Source organism: Euphorbia lathyris, chromosome 2, assembly GCF_963576675.1.
Source record: "Euphorbia lathyris chromosome 2, ddEupLath1.1, whole genome shotgun sequence".
In the NCBI taxonomy this organism is placed as follows: Eukaryota; Viridiplantae; Streptophyta; class Magnoliopsida; order Malpighiales; family Euphorbiaceae; genus Euphorbia; species Euphorbia lathyris.
The window spans coordinates 43,184,782-43,197,051 of NC_088911.1; positions in this window are offsets into that span (position 1 = coordinate 43,184,782).

Consider the following 12,270-nt stretch of genomic DNA (forward strand, 5'->3'; position numbering starts at 1 on the left):
TTCGCGAAGCTCGATGCCTAACACGATTAATTTTTTCTGAAGGTGGTTGAATACGTAACATCCCTTTCTGGAAGGCGGCTTACTGGGCTGCAGGGGAGATAACTTTCCTTCCCGTATAGGGATGAACTTACCTCAAGATTGACACATTCACTCCTAAAATGGTTAGTTAGGAGAGATTGTGCCAATAATCCGGTACCAATTTTGAAGCGGATGAGTAATCTTGGTGTGCACCATGGGACACGTCCATCCCAAAACGTCTGGACTTCCATTTCTCATTCCAAAAGATCTGGACTTCCATTTCTCATCCCAAAAAGAAATGGAAGTCCAGACCTTTTGAGATGAGAAATGGAAGTCCGAACGTTTTGGGATGGACGTGTCCCACGGTGCACACCAAGATTACTCATCCGATTCAAAATTGGTACCGGATTATTGGCACAATCTCTCCTAACCAGCCACTTTAGGAGTGAATGTGCTTTGTTAGGAGTTTATTGTGACAATCTTTTTGTAAATTTTGATGTTGTGTGATTTTAATGTTGTTATTGTGGCAATCTTGTTGTAAAGTTTGATAATGTTATGATTTTAATGTTAGAATCCGTTGTTGTTTGCCATTTTTTTGTTATATACCACTTCGCACATTAGCTTCAAAACATATCCAGGCTTCGCATATGCAAACTAAATTCATCAAGTAAACCAAACTTTAGTTTCGCAGGCTTCGCATATGCGAACAAAATTCATCAAGTAAACCAAACTTTAGCTTCGCAGGCTTCGCATATAAACTCAAACATTAGCTTCGCAGGCTTCGCATAATATGAAATCTGCGAAGTCAAATGGGAGGGGGTGAGACGCGCGTAAATATTGAGGGTATTATGGGAAAGTCACACAAAATTAGTCTAGATATGTAGTAGGTTGAGTAAATGGGTTAAATATGTAAATGAGCCTCCAATTTGACCCAATTTTGTAATTTTCCCTTCTAAAAATGGACCGGCAACGATAATTCAGAGATTCCAACTCATTATTCATTAGAATTATCCAAAAATATATATACATATTAATATTGTATAATATATAATCTATTTTCTAACATTAAACAATTAATTTTTAATCTGACATATTAATTTCATCTTTAAATTTACATTATGTTTATAATTTGCTAAATTTTTATTTTTACTATGATAATGCAGTATTTTTTTTATATTTTTTTAATATTAAAGGGCATTGGTGGGATTAGAGTTGTAATCGTATTGAGCCGAGTTTTGGTCTGCTTAAACTTGACTCGTTATATTATTAATGAGCTTGGTTCGAGTTCAAATTTGTGAACTCGGCTCATTTAGAATTGGAACCTAGTTGTTGGCGATTCACTCATACCTAACCACTCACAATCGAAGGTTGTATGCGATGATGATGACTCGGTCTCTCAAACTTGTATACGAGGGTCAGGCTTGGATTGAGAGTTAATTCCCAATGGAAAAATAAGAACTTTTGTTCATAAAAGTATTGATATTCAATTCATGAATTCATGAAAAAAACAAGCCTTTATATAGGCTACAAACAAAACTAAACCTAAACTGGAAAGGAAAGGAAAGTTAAATCATAATTAAACAAAGATAGTTGAATCCTTGCCCATCAAGCATAAAAATTCGTTTTTCTCCTTTAAATCATAATTTAAGTCCACTAATTAATATTATTTGGGTCTTTTTATTAGCCATAAATAAGCCCAACCAAACCTATACGACCATAGTGTTAATTTTAATGAATATTAATAGGATTTGCACATGCCAAATACATGTAAACCCAAAGTTTCCCTTATAACATGATCAACCTTTTACATATCACTATTATGGGTTTTGGCTTGAATAAAACACATAAATAACTCAACTCTAATGACATCGCTAGAATCCATTCCTTTCTTAAAAAAAAAAAAAGCTTCAGACGGGTCCATTAAGAATTTATTTAGCTTTCTTTGCACGACTCTTGATCATATATCTAGGGATGTAAACGGGGCGGGGCGGGTTGAGGATTTGGTTTTCCATCCCCGTCCCCGCCTAAACGGGGATTCCCCGTCCCCGTCCCCGCCAACTAAATGGGGACAAAAACTGTCCCCGTCCCCGCCCCACGGGGATCCCCGCGAGTACGGGGAATCCCCGTTTACCCATTTAGTACAAAATTATCAATTATATATTCAAAATCACCTAAAAATTAAAATGTACCAATACCATATTCATAATTCCATTTAAAAAAATACCAAATCACACAATCACCTAAAAATACCAACAAAATTATCCATAATTCATAATTCCATAATTACCTAAAAATACCAACAAAATTATCCACAATTCCATTAAAAAGAAGTACCAAATTACATAAAAAAAAACATTCCTTCATAACTTCGTTTTTTCTTAATCATTCCCGTTCATTCTTCAAGATTGACTTTCGGTTGTAATTGTTGATACCTAACATTAAAAGATTTATAAATGAAAATTAGAAACTACTATATAATAAAACAATACAATTAACTTAAAATTAGTACTTCGTAAATAAATTACCGCTTCATCCGGGTCTTCATTATCAATCAATTGATTATATTGAGCAAGAACATCCATACTCAGACGAGTACCTAAAAAAACAATAAGATAGAGATTTTCAGCAACAAGGAAAGGCATAATTGCAACCATAATTATAAAATGCATGAAATAAATTGAACAGCTTAATAGCAGTTGAAACAAAGTGAATTTGTGGTCATGTAGCAACAATACTTTTCAACCTGTTTTTCTTTTTTAACCCTAGTTACTTACCTGATGTTGTAAGTATTACAAGTTCTAATTGGAAAAAACCCATTTTCTATTTCTATGCTTGATAAAATTTGCCAAACAAATAATTCCTGATAATTGTTTTGTCTAGTGTCTGGAAGATATATAGCGTGTTTTAATGCATGATATAAATATTTCGAGGAAGCTTCAAACATATACAAGTAAAAAGATTCAATTGACAAACTTGTAAAATACATGACCACAGATAGCATTTTCCAGTAAGAATCAGATACAGGCCTCAAATTTTCCAAACTATCTGCAGCAAAAATCATTTAATAACATGCATTTTATAGATTGAACAGCAAAAAAGGATAATGCTGAAAGAAAGAAGAAGTTTTGCAAACATAATATAGCATGAATTTATGCCTAGAAAGCCTGCTGAAATCAATCATAGAGAAAATAGATCACCAAAGTTCATAACACTGTTAACACACCTTAAGATGAACTAAAGCAAACTTCATTGTTATTTAGAGACCTTATAAAAAGAAGATTACCCGAACGGCAAATCCACCATGTACAAGCTTTTATTCACCAGGATACGAACGGCGGCGCGAGGTCGGGGTGGTGGTGCGAGGTCGAGGTGGCGCCGTGCGGTGTGCGAGGTGGAGGTTGGCGGCGGCGATGGAGTGAAAGAAAATAAAACCCTATATTTTCTGGAGAGCAGAGAAGATAACGGGGTAGAGAGAAAGCAGGAGATAGATCAATACATACGAAGAATCGTGTTTTTAGGTTAACAAGAAAAAAAAATTAATTTTGAAAAAATTCGGGGCATTACGGGTACGGGTACGGGGATCCCCGCGGGGCGGAGATACCACTTCCCGGCCCCGCCCCGTACCCGCCTACGGGGACCATATTGGTCCCCGTCCCCGTTCCTGCCAAAAAACGGGGCGGGGCCCCGACGGGTACGGGTATTCCCCACCCCAGTTGCATCCTTACATATATCCAATGGATCTTTCATGCTTTTACTACGCTCCTTAGCTCCAAACTCCTTTATTCCATGTTCTTGTAAATTCGAGATCACATCACCTAGACTACTATCGGTAAAATGTAGAGGAATGATATGTAGATTTAAGGTTTAAAGATGAAGTGTTATTATTATTACTTTTAAATAAATCGTTGATGAAACGATGTTGTTGCATTAAGTTGAGTACCAACTTATCTAGGGTCATGGTTCCACCACTAAATAAAGGAATATGCAAATCCTTTATGACATCAAACAAAGTCTTATTATCAAAATCGTCATAACTATAAGAAATAAATGTTTCATTGTTATTAGAAGAAAGACTTAAAACAGACTTTTTTTTTATTACATCTTGATATTCGTATAAACTTTTAAAATCCAAACATATTGAAATAAAAAATCGGAGGAAAAAAAATCGAAGAGAACAAGTAATGAACAAAAGAAATAAAATTTTTTGATAAGAAACAAAAATAACTCTATAAAATGGGTATTGTTATTCACCGTTCCCTAATTACTTTTCACTGCCTTCTGTTAGACATTTTCGCCCTCTGCATATTTTTTAACAAAAACTGAAAATCCTCTCTATCCCGAGCAAAAACTGAAACTCAAACGACCCCTGGTTAGCAGTCACCATCTCCCTTTCTATTGGGATACATAGAATCTGCCACACGTCATGCAACAGAATGGTTATCTCACCTAAAAGCATGTGAAATGATGACGTGTCCGACTGCCAATGCTACATAAAAGTAGATATCAGAGGCATATCAATGTGTTTGTACATAATTCCTAGGAGGTGTGCCAACCGAGATGCTTGTATAAGCGTCTGGATCTCTCGATTGATCTATTGTACCATGTGACCAGTTTCTTGCAAAACTACGATCTAGTATGACACCTGAGGATGCCCCTCAGATGCCCTCTTCAAATCTCATTAGCAATATGTCCCAAAAAGTTGGGAATCACAGAACCATCAACAGGATCGTCGGGGACCTGTTCCGTCACTACCCAGTCCTCATCTGCAGCATCCCTAGAGTGTTTGTTGCTCCTTGAAATTATATTACACATATAACATTTAAACGATTGAAATCTTATAATAATAACTAAAGTAAACTAGTAACAAAATAAAACAAGAATGTAAATTATTTACTGGATGATGACTCAACAGCAACAAATCGGTCGCCTCTACCACTCGTCACCTGATGAGATGGGATTGTCACGTCCGTTCGCAATTTCTAGAATTTATACCTAGACATTAATATATATTATAATTATTGGATGTGTGATTTTTATTTGGTGTTATAGGCAAAATTTGGAGTTAATTCGATGGGTTTAGGTGTAAATTAAAAGTTTAGGGTAATGTCTCACCGTCTTATCTGATCTTCTTTTAGGTCGGGTTTGACATTTTGGTATCAGAGATAGGTTTAATCTATATCCATAAGTGGATATATAGGTAATATAATGTGATTCTTTGTATTTCTTGTGTTGCACACATGACATTCATGCATATCATATATCTACATATAATTATAATTGTGTCTTTATCATATAGATGCATCCGAGACGACCGCGTGGCTGACCGCCTCTAAATAGAGGTAGAGGTAGAGGTAGAGATGAGGAAAGAAGAGAGTTAGGATGGGGTCTTGAGGGCATAGGGGATAGTGAAGCCTCTGATGCTAGAGTTCCACCCATTAACCAACCTCAAAGACAACAACAACTATTGCCTCCACGTCGACCTGTTAATCTTCCAGCTGCACAACCTGCACCATATGTGGCTCCACAATCTGCAATGCCACAAGTAGTACAACTTGAACCCCGAGCTTTAGTTGAAGCTTTTGTTACCATGATGGAAACACGGGAAGCACATAGAAGGCCCAGTGAGCTGATTGAGGATGCTAAAAATTGTGGGGCATTTGATTTCAAAGGTACAATTGACTCTGAAGAAGCTGATAATTGGTTAAAAGCTACAGAAAAAGCCTTTAGTACTATGCAGTTACGGGATGAGGATAAAGTCAGGGTTGTGTTTGGTTTATTACATGGACCAACAGATGCATGGTTAACTCGAGTCAGGGGTTTGTATCCTGAAGGTTTGAATTGGGGAGTTTTCAAACATGAGTTCATGAGAGAATATCTGACTGAAACATTCCAGAAGGCAAAGAGAAATGAGTTCTTTAATTTGAAACAGGGGACTATGGCTGTGAAAGAGTATGTGGACAAGTTTGATGATTTATACCGTTATGCTAGTCAGTGGTTTCCTACTGAGGAAGTGAAATGTGAGAGGTTTAAGGACGGATTGAGTGCATTTTATTAGAATGAGCTGAGTTTATACGAGGGTGTACATTATCGTGGCTGGGTAGAGAAAGCATTACAGAAAGAAGAGTTAAAGGGGAAGTTAGAATCAGAGACTAGTCAAAAGCAGTCAGAGGAGGTTGGGAGATCAAAGTTTGCTAGAGGAGGACCATCTCAGTTTCGGGGTAGTCAGATACAAAGTCAGGCTTCAAGAGGAGCATTTGTGAATCGTAGTACTTTTCGAGCACCTGATACTTTTAGCCAAGCTTCACACAGTCCTTCAATTGCTAGTAGTGGTAATGTTTTAAAGTGTAGTCAGTGTGGGCAATTTCATTCAGGTGAATGCAGAAAGAGAACATTACAGTGTTTTCAGTGTGGCGGAAGTGGTCACTTAAGGAGGGATTGTCCTTCAGGGAGGACAACTGAACCTCAGAGAAGAATTATTTGTTATGAGTGTGGTGAGGAAGGACATGTACGTACTAGTTGTCCTAAACTGAACAGAGCTGGTAGGGGCAGAGGATTACAGACTGACAGAGGAAGTAGAGGTAATTTGTTTGGGAGAGGAAATTATCGGGGTAATGGTAGAGGTACTAATATGGGAAGAGGAGCTGGTAATACTTCTCAAGGAGCTAGGAATCAGGGTAATCAGTCAGATAGAGCTGCAACTCAACCTCGAGCTTTTGCTATGACTCCACAAGAAGTTGTTGCATCTGCAGAAGTTATCACTGGTACGATTTCTTTATTTGGAAAAGATGCTTATCTGCTTATTGATCCTGGTGCTACACATTCTTTTGTGTCTCCATTATTTATGTCTGATATAATTTGGGAGTCAAAACTTATGCCAGAACGTTTAACTGTGAGCATGCCTATGGGAGAATCTTTAGTATATACACATGTATATCCTAATTGTGAGGTGAAGTTAGGGGAATCTTTTATACATGTGAATTTGATACCTTTGATGGTGCAAACATTTGATGTCATCTTAGGCATGGATTCATTATCTAAATATCAAGCAATGGTAGATTGTTCTAAAAAGAAAGTTAATCTAGTATTAGCTAGTGGAGAGGGATATGTGTTTCATGGTGAGAGAGGTGTACGTAGAAGTATAGTCACAGTTATGACAGCTATGAAAATGCTAAGGAAGGGATGTGACGCTTTCTTGGCATATGTGATAGATAGTAATAAAGAATCTCCCAAATTAGAAGATGTGCCAATTGTGAATGAGTATCCAGATGTCTTTCCGGATGAAATACCAGGGTTACCACCAGTAAGAGAAGTAGAGTTTGCAATTGATTTGCAGCCTGGTACTGCTCCTATATCACTTGCACCATATAGAATGGCACCGGCAGAAATGAAAGAATTGAAAGTGCAGTTACAGGAGTTATTGGATAAGGGATATATTCGACCTAGTGTATCACCATGGGGAGCTCCAGTTTTGTTTGTAAAAAAGAAGGATGGTACAATGCGGTTATGCATTGATTATCGTCAACTGAACAAGGTTACTATTCAAAACAAGTATCCATTACCTAGAATTGACGATTTGTTTGATCAATTGCAAGGAGCAACCATATTTTCAAAAATTGGCTTGAGAACTGGGTATCATCAACTGAAGGTCAGGGAAGAGGATGTTCAGAAAACAGCTTTTAGAACTCGATACGGGCATTATGAATTTTTGGTTATGCCATTTGGATTAACTAATGCACCTGCTGCTTTTATGGACCTTATGAATAGGATTTTTAAACCTTAGATACATTTGTGATTGTGTTTATCGATGATATTCTTGTGTATTCTAAAGATAAGGAAAATCACAGTAAGCATTTGAGAACAATTTTGCAGATTCTAAGGGAGAAACAATTGTATGCAAAATTTAGCAAATGTGAGTTTTGGCTTGATGAAATGATGTTCTTAGGTCATGTGGTATCAGCTATGGGAATTTTAGTTGATCCTAAGAAAGTTGAAGCTGTAGCTAATTGGGGAGCACCGTCGAATGTACATGAAGTACGTAGTTTCCTGGGTTTAGCGGGTTATTACAGAAGGTTTGTAAAAGGATTCTCACTTATAGCTTGTCCGATGACACGATTACTGCGAAAGGGTGTTAAATTTGAGTGGACACCTGAATGTCAATAAAGTTTTGATATATTAAAGTCAAGACTTATCAGTGCTCCTGTGTTAGCACTACCTATAGTGGGTGAAGGGTATACAGTGTACAGTGATGCATCAGGGCAAGGTCTTGGGATTGTATTGATGCAGAATGATGAAGTTATTGCTTATGCGTCACGACAATTAAGGCCACATGAATTGAATTGCCTGACACATGATCTTGAATTAGCTGCCGTGGTGTTTGCTTTAAAGATTTGGAGACATTATCTTTATGGTGAAAAGTGTCTAATATTCACTGATCATAAAAGTCTGAAATATATAATGTCACAGAAAGAATTGAATTTGAGGCAAAGGAGATGGATTGAGTTATTGAAAGACTATGACCTGACTATTGAATATCATCCTGGTAAAGCTAATGTCGTAGCTGATGCTTTGAGTCGCAAAAACGTTGGAAGTTTGAGCTATATACAATCAGTGAGAATGCCTTTATTGCTTGATATGAGAGCTTTGAATGTTGAACTGGTTTATGGAGATGAGGCAGTATTATGTTCAATGTTGAAGGTGAGACCGATTCTTCGAGACAGAATTAAAGAAGCTCAAAATCAAGATGAATTTTTAAAACAAATCAGAAAAGACGTTAGCGAGGGGAAGAAGATTGAATATAAAGTAACAGAAGATGGCATGTTAATGTTTGAAGACAGAATGTGTGTTTCAAATGTTCACGATATCAAGAAGGAGATATTAGAAGAAGCTCATGATTCATCGTATGCAATGCACCCTGGGAGTACTAAAATGTACATAAATCTTCGAGAGCATTTCTGGTGGAAAGGAATGAAAAGGGAGATAGCTGAGTATGTGGGTATATGTTTAAGTTGCCAACAAGTCAAAGCAGAACATCAACGACCTGCTGGTACTTTACAACCACTTCCTATTCCTGAATGGAAGTGGGAACATATTACAATGGATTTTGTCAGTGGATTACCTCGTACACAAAATGGTAATGATTCTATATAGGTAATTGTGGATAGATTAACAAAATCATCCCACTTTCTTCCGGTGAAAGTGACTTTTTCTTTAGAGAAGCTGGCACAGTTGTATATCAAGGAGATTGTTAGACTTCATGGTGTACCAGTTTCTATTGTTTCTGACAGGGATCCTCGCTTTACATCAAGGTTTTGGCCTAGTTTTAAGGATGCATTAGGCACAAGATTGAATTTCAGTACAGCTTTCCATCCACAGACTGACGGTCAGAGTGAGCGTACCATTCAAACTTTGGAAGATATGTTGAGAGCTAGCATTTTGAATTTTCAAAGTAGTTGGGATGTACATTTGCCTTTAATGGAGTTTGCATATAATAACAGTTATCAATCTAGTATTGATATGGCACCTTATGAAGCCTTATATGGAAGAAGATGTAGAACTCCATTATGTTGGTCTGAAGTAGGCGAGAGACAGTTATTAGGGCCTGAGATAGTGCAGTTGACAACAGAAAAGGTGCAAATCATACAACAGAAGTTAAAAGAAGCACAAGACAGACAAAAGAGTTATGCAGATCTGAAACGAAGACCAATTGAATATGATGTGGGAGATAGAGTATTTCTGAAAGTATCATCGTGGAAGGGTTTACTTCGGTTTGGCAAGAAAGGGAAGTTGAGTCCTAGATTCATTGGTCCATATGAAGTTGTAGAAAGAGTTGGACCAGTTGCATATCGCTTACAATTGCCTCAGAATCTCTCTAATATACATGATGTATTCCATGTTTCAATGCTACGGAGGTATAGGAGTGATCCGAATCACATCATTGAAGAGCAGCCAATTGAATTGTCTGAAGACTTGTCCTATAAAGAGGAACCAGTAGCTATCTTAGCTAGAGAACAGAAAGTCCTCAGGAACAAAATCATACCACTTGTTAAAGTCATGTGGCATAGACACTCTCGTGAGGAAGCAACTTGGGAAAGAGAGGAGGATATGAGACAACAATATCCCCATTTATTCACCTAGACGGGTAAGTACAATTTCGTGGGCGAAATTTCTTAAGGTGGGGAGAATTGTCACGTCCGTGTCGCAATTTCTAGAATTTATACCTAGACATTAATATATATTATAATTATTGGATGTGTGATTTTTATTTGGTGTTATAGGCAAAATTTGGAGTTAATTCGATGGGTTTAGGTGTAAATTAAAAGTTTAGGGTAATGTCTCACCGTCTTATCTGATCTTCTTTTAGGTCGGGTTTGACAGGGATCCTCTCGTCTGCAGGATGATCTGAGCCATCCACGTCCATGGCAACATCATCCTGCTCATCAGCTCTAATGTGCTGACCATGTGCCACGTGCACCCTCTAGACGTCTGCCATCAGCCTCTCCTGGTCCCGGCTCCTCCTAGTAAAGGTAGTGACATCATGTCTGGTAGTATGTTGCTGTCTGGAACTACCTCTAACCTCATAAGTCTGAAAAATGATAAACCAATCAAATAACGCCAGTTCATATTTACGCTAATTGAAATTCGTCTCTAAATCCTAAGCATTTCTGTTATTATATACTCCAATTCGATTAGTAATTTTTCTAATCGACTTATGTTTTTATTTACTTTATAATATTTTGATATTTACGTTGATAGATAAATTCAAATTTAAGGTTAAAACAACAATCAGACGCTTCGGTAACTCGGTATTGTGTTTTTTTCCAATTTTGGACCCCCCTAAAGGGAGCCCGACCAAAATTTGTTTAAAAAAATTGAATATGACCCCCTGAAGGGGGGCGGGAGTTTCACCAGTCTGCCCTAAGGACGAGCGAATGAAATACTCGCTTGGCCTTAGGGCAGGTGGGAGAAATTCCAACTTGCCCTTAGGGCAGGCGGGTGATTGTCCCGTCCGCCCTAAGGCCAGGCGGGAATTTCTCCCGCCCAGTGTATGTTCAGTGAATTCCGTCTTCGATTCTGGAGACGGAACTTATGTTTTCGATTGAAATTAAGCAAAAAAAATGTACCGGGGGGATCATTAGTCATTTTTCTTTGCTGTGTCTGACAGTCATGATTGTTGTTCGGGTTTTTTATTTTGGAAAAAATTATAGAAAGAATTTCAGTTTTTGTTCAAAATTATGCAAATGGCAAAACTATCCAAGAGGGCCAGTGATAAGTAAAAAGAGGACGGTATTTAGCAATCCACTATAAAATTCAATAGCAAATAACAAAAATTTGGGAAAATCAACCGCATAGAAAAAATATGAAGAACATGCTAAATAAAGAAAATACACGATAAAAAATCTAAGAAAACTAGTAAAAAATAAAGGAATAAGGTACTAAAATAGACTAAAGTTTTTAAAAAAGTATCAAAATATGAGCTTCACATACAAAATATTACTAATGTAGATTTAACGTTTAAAAAAGATTACAGATTTAGATTTCGATAATAAAATATAATATATCTTTCATATTATTCCATTAAATTCTGATTTTTTTTTCCACATACAAATAACTGAACCTAACGAAGTAATATGAAATCCGTTATCAAGACCTAATGACGAGCTGAACTTCGGAGAAGAGAAGACAGATTCTAAAAAAAAAAAACTATTGTTCCACGTTCCTAATTCCAGGATGTGACATATAATTTGTTTCCATTTAACGGCTTCCAAAATAAAATAAAATAAATCATTAGCGTTAATCACGCTTAATCTGGAATTTTGATGAATGTGATGTGATGTATTCATTTCTTTGAGTTCATCATTATCGTCTTTTTGTTGGCATCGTCATGATCGATTATCAATTCTTATTTTTTAGTTTAAATTCCTCTCCATTATTTTAACTTGTATCTATACATAATTAGCTTTGATGAGGACGTACTTACTACAAAATAAGATGATAATAATGGAGATAATGTATATCAGGCCAATTTCTGATAATTTATTGGTCCTATATAAAATAAGAAATAAATGTCCTTTTAATAAAAAAAAAAAAATTATACATATAAATTTAAAATATATTTCAATAAATGATAAATAAAAAAGTATTTCATTAATAATTGTACAGTATTAATATTAGAATATCCTCGGAATGTAAGAATACAATTCTTTGAGACCTGTAAAACAGAATACAATTAGACAAAGAGCTGGAGTCTTTCTT